At 37.2% G+C, this 20219-nt stretch overlaps 1 protein-coding gene across 7 annotated transcripts in view; it reads left to right on the forward strand.

The window, feature by feature from the left end:
• The window catches only part of Ets65A (DNA-binding protein D-ETS-3), a 184041-nt gene that overhangs the window by 109969 nt on the left and 53853 nt on the right, over positions 1-20219 (forward strand). The window lies entirely within an intron of this gene.

Raw genomic sequence — 20219 nt, forward strand, 5'->3', positions numbered from 1 at the left:
TCCAACAAATTGAACCAAAATAGGGGCCCACAATCCTTGAATATCTTTTTTTTACTTGGACTTATTGTAAAGTATAAGAATACAATATTTTTTAAACATTTAAATAAAATATTTCGAGAAAATTGGACTTATGTGGGTTGTGTATGCTGTGTATGTGTATGCTGGGGATGATATTATCTGAACACTTTTGAGTCGAAAGGATGTTTCATTACTAAACATAACATTCAATCATGAACTTTTTTCATGTAAAACAGCTCAGTTACCCAAGAAGAGATCGAAATAGGCAACGATGCGGAAATTTTTTTTTGTTTTGCTGTGTCGTTTTCGTTCTTGCGAAAATGTTAATTTTGGAATTAAAAAGTTTTAATTAAAAGTTCTGAAGTGGTGTTGAAAAGTGCACTAAGTTATCAAATACCTACCTTCTCGTCGCGTCCACAGCTATGTTCATTTTCCTTTTTATTCCTCTTTATGTTTTATCCATCCAAAATGAGACAATGATTTTAAAACTTGCTAAATACACGTCATCCAAGTATTGCACTTCTTCTCGATTGAAAGTTTCAGTACATTACCAATGGTTTATATTAGCATCGATACTGTATTGAAGTGGGGCTCATCGTGCGTGAAAATAGCTTCGGAATGCTTGCGATCTTGAAATGGGCTATTGGAGCTACGGTAGAACTGTCACCTTCAAACTCCCGGGTTCAAGTTTCTTACATTCATAAGAAATGATTGCAGGCAGATTTTATCCATAGTGCCACTGCCAGACAGTGGAAGTTGCTTTGTAAACACACACACACACACACACACACACACACACACACACACACACACACACACACACACACACACACACTTATCCAAGAATCAATCATTAAATTTCAAAGGTGATATGCCTCAATTTTCTGACGCATAATTGCTCATCTAATTAACGAACAACTCAATGAGCGAAATTTTTAATGTGTACTTTGAATATAAAAAAAAAATCCAATCGTGTTAATTGGTGTTACAATGCTGATTATGCCTATACATGATTTCTGGAAATATTTGGAAATATGTAAAATATTGTGAAGAAATTGTAAACAGCAGAATAGGTATTTAACACTATGAAGGACAAACATCATTTTGAAAAATGTGTCAAAACATATTGTAGCAAATTTTAGAAAGCATGAAAATCGAATATGCGATGCTACCTGATAGTTCAAATTTTCACCAATATACACGTACAAACACCTGATGCACGGTAAAACTTCATGCTTATCGGGGAAAAAAAGTAATCCCAAGCACATAGTGTTCGCACCTATAATTTATTTGCTCGCAGATGTACAACATCGTCGGTAAATGGATACTAGGTAGGCAACTGTTTCTCTGAGGACACTCAAACTTTTCAACTCGAGACCATAATTTGGAAAAGTGTCCTCTTATTGTGGGGCAACCTCTGCTCGGAGAAGAAGCGGATGGAAGAAAAAATGTACGAAATGTATTCATTTCAATCCTTGATTCAAAATGCCAAGTTTTTGAGTCGTGCCAGTTGAAGTGGCTCATTCTAAATAATAATAATCAGGAGTGGGCCAAAAGTGTGCACATGCTTGTAGGGTACGAACGTTGACGTTTTCCGCCATCAACGGGACATCGAGACCAGAGAATACAGTACACTATGTCGAGTGCCAGAGAAACCTATAAGAGCGTGGTTTGGGGAGTACATTTAAGGGTATTGTTTAACACAACCCTCTCCTATCCTTTATCCCTTGATGCCGACCAACGACGGCGGTGGCTGCCTGCATCGGTAGAAAACAATGCCTCGTATTGAAAATTGTTATGAAACATTTTCTATTGTTCGCACTGGCAACTATTGTATGCCATTTCATATTATATTTTATTTTATTCCACGCTGGAGAGCAGCAGAATAATAATTTTAAAATTACATTCACGTCGCGCTCGCCTCATTGCATTGGGTGGTTGCTATAGAAGCAAGCACTAGAGTTTTGTGGAGGTGGCAGCGCATGTATGTGTGGCATGTGTTCGAATGTAGCCGTAAGTGTCGTTGGTCCTGAATGGATGCAGAAATTATAACATAATGGTGCACTTTTGTTAGGTGCTGTAGCTTCGATAAGACTTGAAGGAGAATATGATAAGAATGTCGGCTGCAAATGCGAGATTTTAAACATAGCACCGAGGCATAGCAGGAGACTTGTAATCAAGTGCTAGAATTGATCATTTCGAAAAAAAATTGTTGTCAAAATTAAAATTTCACTCCTTGATAATTCAATGCACTTGTGTGCTAAAATTGTGTGATAAATGAATATTTGAGTTATTTACAAAATTTCGTGATATCATTTCAAAATGATAACAAAACGTTTGATTGCAAGAAATCATTATGTATAGTGGTTGATGTCACGAAGGATAGTCAAACATTTTCAGCATACTTACAGGAATCCCCCAAAAGACCTCTTTTTTCGGTTGTCCTTCAACCATTTTTTGCTGATTTTCTGTAGGTGACTACACAGAAAAAAATCTGAATTTTACTAGTGATGCATGTAAACTTTCTTTTCACGTAAGCCATCAACTTGCAAGAAATGTTGCTTACAAGGATAGATAGTTTGATGCAATATTTCATGATATGTCTCATAAATTTACGCGATCAATATTGTAAATTTGTATGATATATGACGCTCCATTTATGTGCATCATACTAACAAAAATTTACACCACTTTTTCGAACTTCCATATTTGGTAATTGAGTGCTTTCGAAGTCTGTACCATTTATGAATTTTTGCATTATGAAGCTCTCGTTCGCCGCCGGACCTGACGGCATTCCGTCATCAGTTCTAAAACGTTGTGTAGCCAATCTCTGTCTTCCACTTGCGAGGCTATTCAATCTCTCGGCACTGCAATGTGAGTTCCCCTGCCGCTGTTTTCGATCTTTTTAAACGATGTCGCCTTTCTGATACCATCAGGATGCCACGTTTTCTATGCAGACGATACGAAAATCTACAAAATTATTAAAAGTCTCTCGGACTGTTGGGATCTCCAGAATATGTTAGGTATTTTTACTGACTGGTGCTCAAGAAATTTGATGAATCTAAGCATCGAAAAATGTAACATTATTTCCTATCACCGAAAAATTGAACCAATCATATTTGACTATGTTATCTACGGACGCTGTCTTGCTCGTATAGAGCACATAAAGAATCTCGGCATTACCTTGGACATCAGACTCACTTTCAGAATCCACTATAATTACATCATGTCTAGAGCTAATCGACAATTGGGCTTTATTTTCAAAATTGCCGACGAGTTCCGTGACCCGCTATGCCTCAGGGCACTCTACTGCTCGCTTATGCGATCCTTATTGGAGTCAAGTTTAGTTGTTTGCTGCCCTTTCCATGCTAGCTGGATCACTAGAATTGAATCCGATCAACGTAAATTTGTGAGATATGCTCTTTGTTTCGTGAAGCGTTGCCGTCTCCTGGGAATCGAACCATTAGAGGTGAGACGGACGGTCGCTCAAGCTATGTTCGCTGATGACATTGACTGTCCAACACTGCTGTCTCAGCTAAATATGTATGCCCCTGAGAGGCCTCTTCGTCAACGCGACTTTCTGTTTTTGGAACCACGGTACCTAAATTATACACAACACGAGCCAATTCGAGCAATCAGCCGGCAATTCAACAACTTCTTTTATATGTTCGACTTCAATGTATCAGCTGACGTGTTTCGTCATCGGTTATTTGGCCTTTTCCCTACCGTTGACCGTAACTATTTAGTTTAAGTTTTATTCATTCAGCAAATAATTGTCAGTTATTTTTTTCAATATACAAATAAATAATTAAACAAATAAACAAGTCGAGAGATTTTCCAACCCGGAATATTCCATTACCAGTAGACTATCCCATTTTTCAGCAATGTTCTCAAATTGTTGCTCTTTATCCCTAATTCGCTTTCTGTATGCCTCAATAGTGTCTGTGCAGAAAATCAGCTCATTTTCTCAACACAGGACCTGGCCCAAAGCACTTTTGTGCAAAAAATTTTCCCTTTGATCGCTTATAAGTCACTATATAACTAATTTGAACATATTTTGCATAGAGTCTGTAAGGTCTATAGGACAATTTCGTAGATGCTTATAATGCACGAAAAAAAAACAATAGTTTCCAATAGTTGTCAATATTTCAGCGATTACGATTTTTTCCTTCGAAATTGTTCGGAGATCAGCTTGCATGTAAGTTGTGCCACTGATTTTAATCATGGCACGCCAGACGAAATTTTGCTACCCTGGCTGAAGGATATGTAAATAAACCAGGTTCTGTTTTGAGAAAACGAGTTTATTTTTTGACTATTGAGAATACGGAAAGTGAATTCTCGCGTCACTTTTAAAATAGACCAATGTAATAAATCAACCATTTTAAGGAAATCGAAGCTGAAGTTTGACAGATTATTATTTTAACTGTTGAGAAACAATACATTTCGCAATACCATTTTTAGTGTAGTCAGTGAATAACAACGTTGAAAATTCAGTAGAAACGGTAAAATCACAATTTTACTTTGAATTTCATGCTACAATATAGAAAAAAAACAACATAGGACGTTTTGACTAGTTAAGTTGTACATCGGACATGTTACATTGGACGATGTTTCTCAATGACATAATCAATAAGTATTACATTGGACGTTTTGTTCTACATGATACTAGATTCCCTTTCACAGATTTCAGACTAGAGTACCTAACTTAAGATTGGTCCCGTCTTTAGAAAATGAGCACCAATCATGTTAGGCAGTCCAAATGACCGACGTAACAATGATGTACCCATCATTTCAAACTGTACATTGAACAATTATTGACCTATGATTATCTTAAAGAAATGAAAGTAAATTTGGATGGGTGTTTTTGTATCACATACAATGATAGAAGAGCAATAGTTTGTATCGCTTAACTCGATTTGTTTACATTTGTTAATTAGGACCTTTTGAAAAGTAACGCGAGAATTACGGATGGGGAGCAAAAAGTTGAGAACATTGCTGGAAAATGGGTCAGTCTATGACCAGGCTTCAATCGTATCACGTTCAACAGTGTACGATCCGCATTTACTAGCTAAGCCAGTGGTTCTCAAACATTCACTGATTACGACCCACTTTTTGTAGTTCCTTAAATTCACGACCCACTTATATTGAAGGAAGATTTAAGAGTGTACCCCATTAGGCATAAATACGTTTGGCATACGAACGTTAGGCATACCTACGATAGACATAAAACGTTATGCTGAGACGCACGCACCCCGCACAATAAAATCCACCCATTCAATAAAACCCATATTTAAAATATTTAAAAGCTTTCATCACTTTAAAAACACTCTTAAATCCATTCAATACTTTAACTGCTATCAAAAAATAATATTTTAATTATTTTCAATATATCTAAAAAACCATTAGCGGTGCCGTTGGTATAGTGGTAAGCGTGATAGTCTCTCACCCCAAAAAGCCAGGGTCCAATCCCAGTCGGCGCCGCCGGGATGTTCTGAGGCATAACATCTTAGTTTAAGATAATGATATATGTTGGTTCTATTAGCGTTGATGGGGGCTCAAAGGGGCCAATTCCCCTTTAATGCCTTAAGGGGTCCTGCCTACCTGCAAAGTTAAAAAAAAAACTCTGTATGGGAGCTTACCATCAATTACTGACATTGGTCGAAAGGTACAGTAGCAGCACCTATCCTACCCGTGTCCCTCGAAATCGTCAAGTCGACGATGACAGGAGCACATACCGTGGTAGAGGTAACAATAGCTGCAATTTCCAAACCTACGACTGGATGCCTTCTTTCAGATAACAACTTGAGTGCGGTACAATCGATAGAACTGTTTCAAACACATCGTCGGTACATGAGCTAGTCGGTGATCATCTCTTTTTGCTAGTGGTGGCGGGGGGGGGGGGGGGATACTCCTCACCATCCCTCTCTAACGGGGTACTATGGTAAAGAGAGATGATCAAACCGATTTGTACCATCCTAAAAATTTGTCCTTGCTCTCTATATACAATTTTCATGCTGCCGTACTCTAACGGAACTATCAACTCTATACTTTCATCTCCTCATCGATCGTATAAAAATTACCACTTTAGTCTGTTATTTGAAATTAGCATCTTCAACTATATAAATCGTTGACTTCACGCAGAAGTAATACAAAACAAATAGTTAAAATTTAAAACAATGTTTTTTAATTGCATAAATTTCAAGTTGATCCGATAAAAATTGACGAAGTTATGCAACTTTGAAGAGTACCATGGTGAGGTAGGTAGTGCACGTGTGCGTGAGATGAAGGGAATATAGGGGAAATGTCTCTAATGTTGGCCTATGGATCTAAGATTGGGCCCATCGCTAAAAATCTGCTATTTATCAATTTAATCTAGATGAACGCGTTATTGGGACGTAACTAATGGATATTTTTGGTTGCTATTGAAAATTTAGTCGACTGCTGAATTTATGTATGGGCCCAAATAAGGGACACGTAGGTCGACATTACCTGCATTTCCCCTATATATAAATTTTGGGATTTTTTTTTCTCGGGAAATAAGTGACATATTGGAATCTGGAGATGAGGTTGGGTTTTCAGACATTTATTGTTCTTACATTCGTCTTCGAAAATCATTATATTATATGTTTCCTAGTGCTGTTTGTACCCCAGGAGGCTTTTCAAATAGACGTTCCGCTGGCACGAGCAGAAATTTTCTGATATCAAACATTTAAAATGGGTACACGCACTTGCCACTAGGTGTTACAACTTGATTCAAATTCAACATACCGGCATTTGGTTTTACAATTTGGTGATTAAACTGTGTTTTTTCTAGTACTCAATCAGGATGACAATCACGGTAAGCTCAGTGTGCTCGGACAATGGCCAAAGCAGCAGAAATATAACAAAATGATTTGCGTACACCAGAATAGAAAACCGACTCAAGTAGCTTAATGTGTGCTATACTTACCGCACGTGTCACACACAACCGCATTCCTTGTCTGTCTCTATCCTTGAAGGGCCTTCGTATGCTGTCACCAAAGTGAAGTTTTTGCAATCTCTGCGATGTTTTCTCGAGTGGGGCTCCACTTGAGATCGTTTTTTCATTCAACGTCTCTTCAAAGCATTAGGTGCTTGAAAAAGATTTTATTTTTTTTTCTGGTTGAAAGTTCGCGTTAGATAGGATCTAATTGAATCTATATATTTATCGAGGCGGTAGGAGATCGTCGGGTGGGTGCAACCATTTACTGCGATACTGAAACCACTTTACTCAATTGGCAAGGGATAAGTGCACTTGATGTGTCGGATTTGAGGAAGGTGGAAAAATGCGTTTCAAACCAGGACGAAAATTTAGGTTATATTCATATGGATCGATTGTTCCGTTGTCGGTGGCTTTAAATGCGGTAAAGTTCGATGATTGCCGTAGAGTGATTTTTTTTTACTTCATTCGTTTGGAATTATTTTTTTATATTGTTGAAACGAATGGCATGATGTCGCATTGCATCACTTTGAAATGTAAAAAATGCCGCATGCTTTTGAATTATTGCTCTATGCATGGGGAAATTAAAATAGTATAGGAATAATTATTTAATGGTTATTAATAGCAATTTCCATGACCGCAATTTCGAATCACGTTGAGTGGAAACAATAACGGTTTGTGATTGCAGCAGTAGAATCATCATTGCAGTTGTTCTTGTTCAATGAGTCTTCAATAGTATAGACATGTAAGCCATTGTAGCTATTTTCAGCAACGACAATGCTTGAGGGTCAGTTTTATTGCATTCTAGTGTTATTATTATTATTATTTTTAATTCAGCCTGTTTCACCCTAGCCGAAAGGAAGTGGATGTCCCCTCGAGTCCTTTGGCGACCCGGAGAAGTGCATAATCAGCCAAGCATGTTAAAATATGCAAATTAAGGCACCACACCATAACCTGACTTCAGAAGGAAGCATGTGAATTCATTAAAAGTTATTAAATAATTATTCTGAAGTGTTGCGGAGCAACTCTTTTTGTGATCCGTGTAGTGGCAGAGCTTGACTCTATATAACATTCTTTGGTGGGTAATTTGCTCTACTACAGAAGCGAGTAATTTAATTTTCTGGGATATGACTAATTGCATCCTTAGTCACTTAAATGTTTAAAGCTAAAGTAAAAGTAAATGCAACGATCGAGAATTATGACTTTCAAAATTAAATTATGTTGGAATCAGCTGATTCCTTAATAACGTATATCGATGTTTAGGACATTTTCAGTAATAAATCTTCACGGAGGTGTAGGAAGAAGGGCTTAGAAACTATATTCTTGGCATTTTTTTCTAGATGTAGCTAATCTTACTCTTACCAACGATTAAAGCAACTTGCCTATTATTAAGTACAAATTTTACGAAGTGCTATAACTGGTGCACTTCCGCTATTCTTTAAAATTTCTCGTACTAAAAGATTAAATAGTACTGGTATGAAGAAACGTACCCTGAGGACACAACGTTATATCTCTTTGAATTGGAATATTATTTTTTAGGTCTCACGTCAATGAAATGTAAATAAATTAATAGATTTTCAGCCAAACATTTTAACTTATCAACAAGCAAGGAAAACCTAGCAAAAATCAAATTTATTTTATACATACTTATTCTTAAACCACTTTTCGACATTGCTGGTTTCCATAGGATGCCGATTGTTTAATCTTATTTCAGTTTATTTATATACCGAACAAATCAAGCAGTAGACAATAGCAAAATTTGAACCGACATTCCTTTTGATTGCAAATCCAAACAAAGTTAGACTAGGTTATGCGATTATTGACGACTGAACGCGCCGACAACGATTGACCATTTCTCAGCCCTCAGCTAGTTTACTGACTAGTCTTCGTCGCACCCTTTCTACTGCATCATAGATAGGACTGTAACGCATTTTCCCCCTGCGGCCCATTTAATCCAACACGAAGGTGCTATTTGTTTGCCTTCGGATTTTGTTTGCTTCTCGATTCAATTTATTGATTTCTGACCATCCTGCTGGTGATTGATTGTTTGTATGTTATAAGAAGTTAACTACTGTACGTCCGTTTGTGAAATTTTTGGCTTAGTTTGATCTTGGTGGCGTCCATTCTCTAGATTGAAATTAGTCATTTCCATAGTAACGTACTAAAGTTATAATAGTATTAATTTCATAATTCCTTTACACTTCTTGGTGCACTTTCATTTGAATGAATGTCAATACTTACCCGAGGAGACAAGAATACTAAACCAATATCAATTTTACTATTAAAATTGGGGAGCAGAACATCAAAACTTGCTATAATTTGATTGAAATAGGAGGTAATATGTAATAGGTTATATAGGTATAGGTAATAAAATCTATGGAACCATAATTGGCCAGTGGTGGCAAATGTACATGTTTTGCAAAATCATCAAAATGTACATTAAAAACGAACGGCGGAGATACAGAAATGGTAAAATGTCACAGCCCATTATTTTTCATACAGTTTATTGTTATGAAATTTTAGGTGAATGCGTGGTACAGTAGGCCAAAAGTCAATGGTTGATAACTTTTTGCACAGAAGTTCAATCAATTTGCGGTCTTGAACAACGTTGTTCTGCATAATTTCCCAAATCAAAATCTCAAGTCAACAGCATAGTTTTGCTGTATTTGTTTAACGAAAATATATTGTTTCAGTAGAAGCCTCAAAGGTATTTAAAATATATCTCAATATATCTCTGAGATATACTAGGAACTAAAGAGTATTTGGTGTACATTTTGAATAATTGATAGCATTTTGCGTTCACTTGCGCATTTTTTAGAAAATTTATTCATAATCAGTACCGATCAAAAAATTAATGATGAAATTATTCTTATGATCGATTGAACAATACAAAAAACGTGAATTTCAGACAGATTTTATAAAACTTCGTATAGTTCAGTTGTTTACAGATGTACAGCTTTTATATCTTCGCAACTTTTCATACTATTTTACGTTCAACAATAAACCTCTATCTTTCGCAATAAAGAAGTTTGTATCGCTGCGCCATCTTTGCGACTAAAACTTGAACTATTAATCAACTTAATGACATAGGGGAAATGGATGTAATGTCGGTCTAAATGCCCCTAATATGGGCCCATACATAAATTCAGAAATCGACTAAATTTTCAATGGCGACCAAAAATATCAATATTACCGACCAAATGACGCGTTCATCTAGATAACATTGATAAATAGCAGATTTTTAGCGATGAGCCCAATCTTAGATCCATAGGCCAGCATTAGAGCCATTTTCCCTATTACTGGAGCAAAGACTGAGATTAAATTTGAAACTAAATTTGATGTTGTGATGTCACTGATAATGATTACTTAGGTTTGCTGTTATTTTGGTCGTTTTAACGGTTAAAATATAAAAATTGAGAACAAAAAAATCTTCTTGTGACATCACATTGAAAACTAATTCTGCTATCAGTGAGAACAAACTGAAAACTCAATTTGATGTACATTTTTCCTGTTAATAACAAAACGAGTATTCAATTGGATGTTCTGCTAAGGCAATGAAAATAAATTTGAAACAACATATTGATGAAGAGCAAACGTACAGCAAAATGAAAACAAAATTTGTTATCAAATGTGTCAATCACGTAAACTGAAATCAAAATTTTGATTTTACTTCATTCCTTTATTTAACGTCGGTCTCTGTTCCGCAATCTAGTGCCAATCACCGACGGACATCGATTGCCATCCATTGACGGCAATCGAATGTGCAGGAAGGCAGCTTCCACACCTGCGTAGGATATCGCACCCATTCAACACACATGGGCCGGGACCAACGGCTTTACTTCCCTTCCGAAGGAAGACGTGACCAGAGATTTTTATGCCTCAGAAAAATTCCACCGACCTCGGCTGGGATTGAACCCAGACCCATTGGGGTGAAATTTTGATTTTAGTATGATGTTAATATCAAAATTTGATTTTGATTTGCTATTATTTTGATGCTGGACTTTGCCCGGGTAAATAGCTTATTCTGCTATCAAATCAAAATTAGGCATAGTATACTATGCTTTGATAGTAGGATAAACTCTTAACTTGTTATAGCGAACAGCTCAACAACAACTTAAATATTATTTTGCTCTAGTTTTGCTATTCCCATCTACCCGGGAAATATTAATGGCAATATTCACGTGGGACTTCTTGGCACCATTTTCTTGGAATTGTGATCAGAATTGAACTATCTTTAGCATTACCTTTGATTGCTCATCAGAATTTATTTGACATTCTCCCTGACGTGAGCCAAAGTCCACCAACGCAAACCAACAAAATGAACAGGTAGGGGGAATTCTCCGCTACCCGATTGTGTTTTAGGTTTGCGAACGTAGGTTTCGATTTGCGAGAAAATGGCTTTACAAGGTTTGTTTACAAAATGGAGTTGAGGCCTTTTCAATTGTTGGTCTTGATTTGTTCGAAGCCCATTCGGGTGGATCAACTTTACAACCCCTATCTCCCTACTTATCTTTCAATCTGTATTGAGGTCCCCAACAGCTATACCAAATTTGAATGAATTTGAGTATTATCTGGATATGCGGGAAAACTTTAAAGTATGTAGGGGAAACAATCCTATTGTTGCGATATATCGTTGATTTGCTTGTGAAACATTCAAAAACTGCTCCATTTTGACCATACCTACTAAGATTGGAAAAAAATATGCAGAACAACATTGTCGTAGACAGTGTTCACTCGGCGGTCGACAGAAGCAGGCCACTTTCGATGTGTGTCACGCGATTGTCTGTTCGTTTTTGAAAGCAACCGTTTCATGATGAGTGTGTGAGTGATGACCATGTTTCGCGTCCATTGCTGCAATGGAACATCGTTGGCGATACTGCCATTCAATGAAACCACTGGAAGCGGATCCTGTTCTGATGGAGAAGGCTTAGAAGGGATAGCGGAAGATAAAGTGTTCATTGTGTTGTTCCATTTGACTATAGTTTTACGATGTTTCATATAGTGAACAAGAATCATCGGCTCTGTAAAGTAATTTCAATTGAGTCTTATGAAATAAGTTAATAAACAAAACAAAATCATTGTCGTAGACCGCAAATCGTTTCTGTGCAAAAAGTTTTTTTTTAACTTTAGGCCAAGTAGTCATTTAGCCGAATTTTTAATCATTCTAAAAAATAAGCAGTTCTTTCGAACAACACTGTTCTTTTGATTTTTGGCACTTGGTTTGTTTTCATGCATCAATTCGAGGTGATCTTTTCATCTCTTAAACATTGTGAATCCAGTTACTCATCAGTGTTACTTCAGTATGGGATGTGCTATAAATTTGTGATCTTTCTGTCAAGAAGCTGAATACATGTCTCTCATTTAAATAATAGGTACACGCAAACCAAAAATTTATTACAATGAATGTTAGTTCCATTTCCTATCATCCTCTGTTCATGAACATCGCAGCGAATGTTAGAAGTTGACCTTGCAGAAGATGTAATGGTTTTTTGCCTTTTTTATTTCGTGTTCTGTCTGTGCTTTCACCTGCACAAGCAAGCATTTGCCTTGATTTTTATGTATAACATGGTAGAACGACGCACACACTTGCCTAGAATCTCTCCAAGTCGAGTGTGAGAGGAAATGAGCGCTTCTTGTTCGCTTTTAGGCTATCCTTATTCAGAAGCATAGAGAGAGCAGTGGAGAAAGCACAGGTCTGATAATCGCAACGTTCGTTGTTCGAGTCCAGTCGGCAACCTTTTTCCTATTTTTTTCGACATAATTAATTTACCTCACTAATACACTCTTCATTTTTCGGTCTCCAATTTTCTTGCATTGGACCGTCGCTAGGTATATCGCATCCTCGGTTCATGCGGTCTCCACTTACATCCTCTGATGATGAATCCCACATAATTGTAAGCGAATCTTACATCCACCGGTTGGGTGTATTGAATATGGAACTCTTTAAAAAAGTACATCATCCCATTCGTCCCAGGAACTCGTCGAGTTTTAACATTCCTCTAGTATGAGTGTGATTTTTATGATCGTCTGTTCTATCAATGATTTCTCAGTCCAATGTATGTATTGTAGCGGCGCCGATGATGTAGTGGTTAGCGTGATTACCTCTCACCCCAGTAGGCCTGGGTTCAATCCCAGTCGGCGCTGCCGGGATGTTCTGAGGCATAACATGTCTGTTCACGCCTTCCTTCGGAAGGGAAGTAAAGCCGTTGGTCCCCGGTTCATGAGTTGATGGGTCGATAGGTAGGGTTCAGGTGTGCATGGAAAACAAGATCGACGGAAAACAAATAAAGAAAACAAAACATGTATGTATTGCCTTTCGATGACTTATCTTGCATAGAAATGCCATAAGTCCTCTGGAAATGTTTAAAGACTTCCTGAGTTAGAATATCTAATGAAAGGATAGTCCAACTACAGTCGTAGGCTTCCATTCTAGTTAATTGAATCCGTCAGAAAAGTTTCATTTAGTATTTCATTGTTATTATTCAGAAAAACTATATTTCAGTTTAGTAATCACACCGAACAGGGAGCATGGCTGCAGACAAGGCTCGCCACTACAATCGAAATAAATCGAACATTCTTCTCACCTGGTTTTTCTTGCCCATTTCCGGTCACACATCTACATGTATAGTGGCAAAGCACACCTTCCCTGCAGGAGTCAAATCGGTTGGTGGCAAGCGAGATGTCTAGGCAGCAGAGAAGCCAAGACCCGTCACCCCAGCTGGCTGTGTGGCGTGCCAGTGAAAAGTTATTATTAAATATTTTCTCAGCTTTTCTTCCTTCTTCCTTCCGTAAGTCGTTAGTGCGCCTCGCAGGATTCCGGTGTGTGCGGTGGGGGCAAGAAACCAACTCACCGCCTGTTTGTGTGCGTGCAATGTTATGGCAATATTATGGCCCCAGGCGAGAGTTGTGGAGCCATTCTCACATCACGGTGCTCGAGCAGTTGTTTATGTGCAGTTCAACCATTGACTACAGTTGCCCTGGAGAGGTACTGCTGCTTTGTAGTTGTAGTTGCACTAGGTAGGTACCCACTGTATAGGGTTCCGATGGCAGGAAAACTGTTGAAGAAACCACCCGATATGCAGGAAGGCGAATATTAGCGAAAGGCGTATCGGGTTTTTGTTGTTCTCCTTCTAGGATACAAGAGAAGGCAAAGTTGGTAATATAGACATTTCCACAATCATAAAATTAAATTACACCTTTTGAGGTACCGTTTGGGGACTGGTCAATTATTTCTGTGTGCTACATTGCTTCTCAACCATAGGCAAATAGTCGGCTTGGAGTTTGCAGAAGAGTCTTGCAGAAAAATAGTCTTATGGAAAGTGCATAAATTGATATGAGCGATGGCCCATCCACATAAATGATAGATAGATAATATTTAAATCACTACGGATAAAATATTATTATTTGAATGAAATCCAAATTCAACAAAAGGTAGACCGCACTATTAACCATTTGAAAGATTCACTACTGAACTTTTCGTTACAAGTCATTTTCATATTTATTTTATTTGACAAATCTCAACATTCAATTATTGAATACAAAATAAATGCAAAATTTATTTTAGATATGATCAAGTTCTTGAAACAAGTCTGGTGAACGTTACTTAGTTGTGGAACATTAAAGTTCTTTATGTGGAGCCATAGTTCAGGCTGCGTTTTAAATCGCCAGAACAACTACTAAATTGCTACGCTCACATGCTCAGTCACAGCTATTCGATGATGTCACCTTTGACACCACTTCTGAATTTGTAGATATTTCTAATCAATAGTCGTGAGTTACATTATTTAAACGCTTTTTTTAATCACAATTGTTGAACACGCGGATGTCAATTACTTGACAATTAATCTGACTAATCAATTATTAGTGAAAATAATATACACTCAATTCTGTTGTTAACCAATTTTCATTTTTGTCGATTTTGCCGTAAGGTACAGCAATTTTAATAATATCTGATTTTTCTTTGTTTTTTGTGATGTTTTGAAACAAGTCGCACTAAATTTGGTTGAAAACTGAGCGCAGCAACCAACCGAAATTTACATTACTTTTTCATAATGCATTTATTCATTAAATGCTGTATTGTTGATTGCTTCAGAAACTTTACTTCGGTGCACGTAAAGACACCAAGACAGTTAAACTGTTCTATAGATTTCTCTGACGTTTATGAATTGCACAAGTTTTAGTGCAGAACTTTGGGTGGTTTTCTTGCACTAAAACTTATAATTTACCCCAAATTCTGCACTAATACTTGCGCATTTCACAAACGTCAGAGAAGTCTATAAGAACAAACGCTTTGAACAGTTTGGTGAGAAGAGCAATATCCCTTATTCTGTCGTATTCTTCATCCCCCATGCGAGAATGGATTTTAGTCCAACAAATGAGTTAATTTTCATAGAATTCGGTTTATTGTACTTCATGAAAATAGTAGTGCTTCTCAAAAATGGCTTTTTGCTAAGGTTGGATGAACTTTTTTGTATAGTAATTTTAACACTCTTGAGTCATTATTGACTTGCCCGAGTATCAGAAAAGGCATGAGAAATATGGATTAGAGTGGTTCAAAATATCCGTTTTGCTCCAACTTAATCGATTTTAAATTTGGTCCTGGTAATTCTCCAAGCAATTTAGCTCATTTGGCTGCGAACTCATACTGTATTGCACCTTTGAAGGTATTATGGGATAAGTGAACTTTTTGTTCTCATCAAGCCCGTCACTGTAATGATTTGCGGAAAAGTTTGCTAACTTTACTTAGTGAAATGGTTTCAGCTACAACTTTGCTCAAGACCGCATTTTGATTGACCGTCTGGATAATTAGTTATCAATTAATTAGGAAGATGACGTTTTTCTGACATTCAACTGCTCACCAGGTAACATTGGTGTGCTTGGCACGAAGAATGGAGTAATAAATCCAGGCTACTATATCATAAGTGCAAGATGCAGTGTTGCCCTGAAAGCAGTCGATTAATCATATAGTCATCATAGTAGGGGAAATGGCTCTAATGTTGGCTTATGGATCTAAGATTGGGCCCTTAGCTAAAAATCTGCTATTTATCAATTTTTATCTAGATGAACGCGTCTTTGGGACAGTACTAATAGATATTTTTGGTCACTATTAAAAATTTAGTCGATTGCTGAATTTATGTATGGGCCCAAATTAGGAGCATTTAGGCCGACATTACATACATTTCCCCTATATATAAACTTGGTTTAAGTATATTTATTTCACTCTATTTCTTCACCAAATCCAATTGTCCGAAGTTCATTTCACCTTTCAGGTTTTGTACAACGGTTGAATCAAAACTTGTTTCTGTTTTCAACCATCCGTAGTTACAACTTTAAGATGCTTACGGAGTTCGAGCTTCATGATAGCCCAGAATCTTTCGATCGGCCGCAACTCCGGTATGCTTGGGGGATTGAGATCCTTTGGCACGAAATTGACCCCATTTGTCTTGTACCACTCCAGAACGTCCTTTAAGTAGTGACAAGAAGCTTGCTCCGGTCAAGAAAATGTAGGAACGTTGTGTGATTTGAGGAACGGAAGCAGTCATTTCTTCAGGCACTTACAAACGTAGACTTGGCCATTTACGGTTGTAGTTGTTACAAGAGGTTTGCTCCGTTTTCCGCACGAACAAATCGCCTGTCAAATTACGAATTTCTTGGGAAACTTCGACACTTGCTGTTTCCTGAGGGACTCAGAAACATCGAACTTGTCTTTCGTAGTCACATACTGGTTTTCCGTAATTTGTTTGAAGTCCATGTTTCATCGTCCATGATACAGCCGTGTGGTTTTGTCAACATTTATATGTACAGCTAACGTGCCAGCGTTCCTGCTGTCCTATTCTGTCGTTCATTGCGGTTTGGTGCTTTCTGAACCTTGAATGAACGTTTCCGAAACGTTTTATGTCATGAGAAACAGTAGATGTTGGATTCCCAACATCTTTCCGATGGCTCGGTGCGAAAGATGTGGATTGTTGAGGTGAGTGTGCAAAATTATCTCGCGCACGCGCTGTTCCTTCAACTCCATTTTCAAAACAACTATACATTTCACAATAAAACTCACGCAGTGTCAACAATACACGCTGAGGCCATCTCACCAAAAATTAAAATAACCTCAAGAGCGAAAGGTTACAGCTATTTTAAAGTACTGCAATTTAACTGTGGACACCCATTATGGTGAAGTGCTAGGACGTTGATAACATACGAGTTCGCATCCAAATGAATTCAATTTTTGTATTTGAAATCGAGTAAAATCGATATTTTGAACCACTACTATTTGCTCGAACTTCATGCAGACTCTGCCAATCGAGCCCGGGACTATACCGATGAACCTTAAATGTTTGATCAGCCAGCATCCACCGTTTCTGGAGTCTATTATTTAAAGTGTGCCTGACATGTTTTTTTCTAAACTAAATCGACAGCTATGCGGACAATTTCAGTTTCAGGCGGACAAAAACAGTATATGTAAACGCATTGCACATATTCATCAAAAACTTAGGCATCATCATCAAACTCATTTAAATTAATAAAGCTTAATTTTGAACCTTTATTTTTATTTTGGAGTGCCAATTAATGGGTTTGAGATATGAGAAAGTGAATCCTTCGGAATCATAGATCAACTAAAATTAAAATAAACTAAATATAGGGCTGATTAAAATCAAAAATTGTTTGTCATGATTTTTAAATCAAAATAAGCTTTTAAAATAGTATGAATTTGAACATTGTCGAAAAAACACTCGGTATTACCGATAAAATTGGTACCGCTGCTACCGGCACCGCAACCCTATTTGCAAGCACTCACGAACAACTAAAAATGGCATATGAATCAAATTTGTAGGTCTTATGAATCAGAAAAAAGAAAATCCTTTTTTGTTTGGAACCGATTTAAGGTGACCACTCAGGTCCTATCCGGTCCAAACGAGAAGAAATAAAACAAGATAAATATAGTACATTGAGGACGGCTGTCAGATTTACTTGTAAACTTGGAGTTTCAGTTTCAGAGCAGTTAAAAATAAATGCGTTGACTATTATATCATCGCCAACGCTTCGGTTCTTGGTTCGATGCTTCTTCAGGGCTCGATATGGATCAACAAAGTCGAGTCGAATCAAGGACCGAATCGTCGGCGATGATATAATAGTATCAACACATTTATTTTTGGCTGCCACACTGAAACTCCGAGTTTACATGATAAATATAGCTGTCATTTGCAACCCGTTTCATCAAAATCAGATCAGATTATAAGAATTGGATTTTTACAGCCAACACAAAACAGGTGTCGCCTCTATTACAACGGGCACTTAATAGTTAAGAGCCAGATGGTACCCTTTTTGGCCCAATGGATGTTTGGCATAAAGACGTTTGGTTGTTAAGCGATGTTTGACCGAAGGGGTGATTGACCGAAGGGATGATTGACCGAAGGGATGATTGACCGAAGGGATGATTGACCGAAGGGATGATTGACCGTAGGGATGATTGACCGAAGGGATGATTGTGAAGGGATGTTTGATCGAAACGACTTTTCGTCGAATGGACGTTTCGCCAAATAGATACTTATATATCAAAATGTATTACAAATTAATTCCTTTAAACACATTTAACTATTCAGCAGCAAACAACTGTTTACATTTTGTTTGTGTGATAACTAAGTAACCAGCGTATCAAATTACTACTTTTCGTGATGATTTTCGTGCTGGGTCATCAGTATAAGTTCATATTCTTTGCCAGAATATCAGATAGCTCTATTAGAGACTACACATGTTTTCTTAGAACAGATTGAAAATTTGAGATTGATCTTTTGGTCTATTAGCGATCCAAGTTCGGAGGTCCACAAGTGGATCGAGATGCAAAAGTTAGAAGCTTCACTCCAGTGTAGTAATAAGAAGAGCTGGGAAACTATGAGCTTTGTGCATTTATTGTGACTGTTCCATATGTGATTTTCTGCCTATCTTATAAACAATTAAATTGACTGAAAAGTCGCTAAACCGTAAATCAAAGTAAAAGTAATTGATGATGTTCACCACTACCGCCCGGTGGTCGGAGGTGAGGTTGGCAGCTCAAATGTTATATTCATACTGTACTGTACATACTTCAGCATGTAAGATGTACAACAAAATGAGCTGTGTTTGTTCACACCGACTGATACTGAGTGGTTGCGGTACTAGCACATATCGCCGATAATTGACGATTGTTGTGTATTTAAGAACGCTTGCGCAAATATACTAGGGTGGGAAACGGATTCGAAACTCAATGAAATATACATACAATGCCAAATACTGAATGAGAATTGTGGGTTTAAATCCCACCGGTGCCCTTAGATTTTTTGGCAAATTTTCTCATACACACGTCTCTTACCGATGATATGTGCTTACCTCTCAGTATATTCAAACTTTCTTATAAATTGAACTTTTTACTTTTGGCATAAATGAGTAGACCCACCTATTTTGTATCCAATCGGAGAAGGTTGACACAATTGCTCGGTCACTTGAGATGGAATGCACATATGAGATTTTTCTACGTTTTTTTTTTTCAATTGGGATCTTTAAGGATATCGAGGTAAATGCATATTCGTATTCTGCATTAAAAATGGATTCTAAATCCAAAATTTCATCAATTTTGGTACACCGCAACTATTATACTAAATAAGTGCGCTTACATTTGCAATAATCTCCATCTTAGCGCCCCTCGGTGTGTCTGTGTATGGGAGTGAGCTATTAGTTTGTTAGTTTAGCGTCAAACAGTGAAGTTAAATTGAAGTAGCCCCTTAGATAACAGGGGGGCTACGTACAATGTAGTATGCTTTTTTAAATCAGTGCATGATCTCAAGCTAATATTGAATCGCGAGCAAGGCCGGTCACACTCAGCTAGTGATGTACATATAAAAAATGATATTTTTTCTTTTAAATTTAAATTCCATCTCCATCTTAGCGCCACTCGGTAGGTCTTTATATGAGAGCGAGCTATTAGTTTGTTAGTTTAGTGTCAAGCAATGAAGTTAATATTTTGCATTAAATCTTGATTTAAAGCTCGAGATGAATGTGTATGGGTTCAAAAAAATATCGTTGTGCTCAGAAAACAAAGCTCTTTCAGATGATGTATAAAACTGATATTTTTTTCAAAATAAAACCGCAATTATTAGAAACCCCTTTTTAAGGTGTATCATGACATTAAATCATCAAAATTGCATATCAAAATACGACATACAGTGTATCTAAAAATTGAACGAAAACCTGAATAGATATTTTCTTGAAACAC

The sequence above is a fragment of the Ochlerotatus camptorhynchus genome, unplaced genomic scaffold, assembly GCF_037179485.1.
Source record: "Ochlerotatus camptorhynchus isolate MF236.1 unplaced genomic scaffold, CSIRO-AGI_Acam_v1.1 ptg000457l, whole genome shotgun sequence".
NCBI lineage: Eukaryota > Metazoa > Arthropoda > Insecta > Diptera > Culicidae > Ochlerotatus > Ochlerotatus camptorhynchus.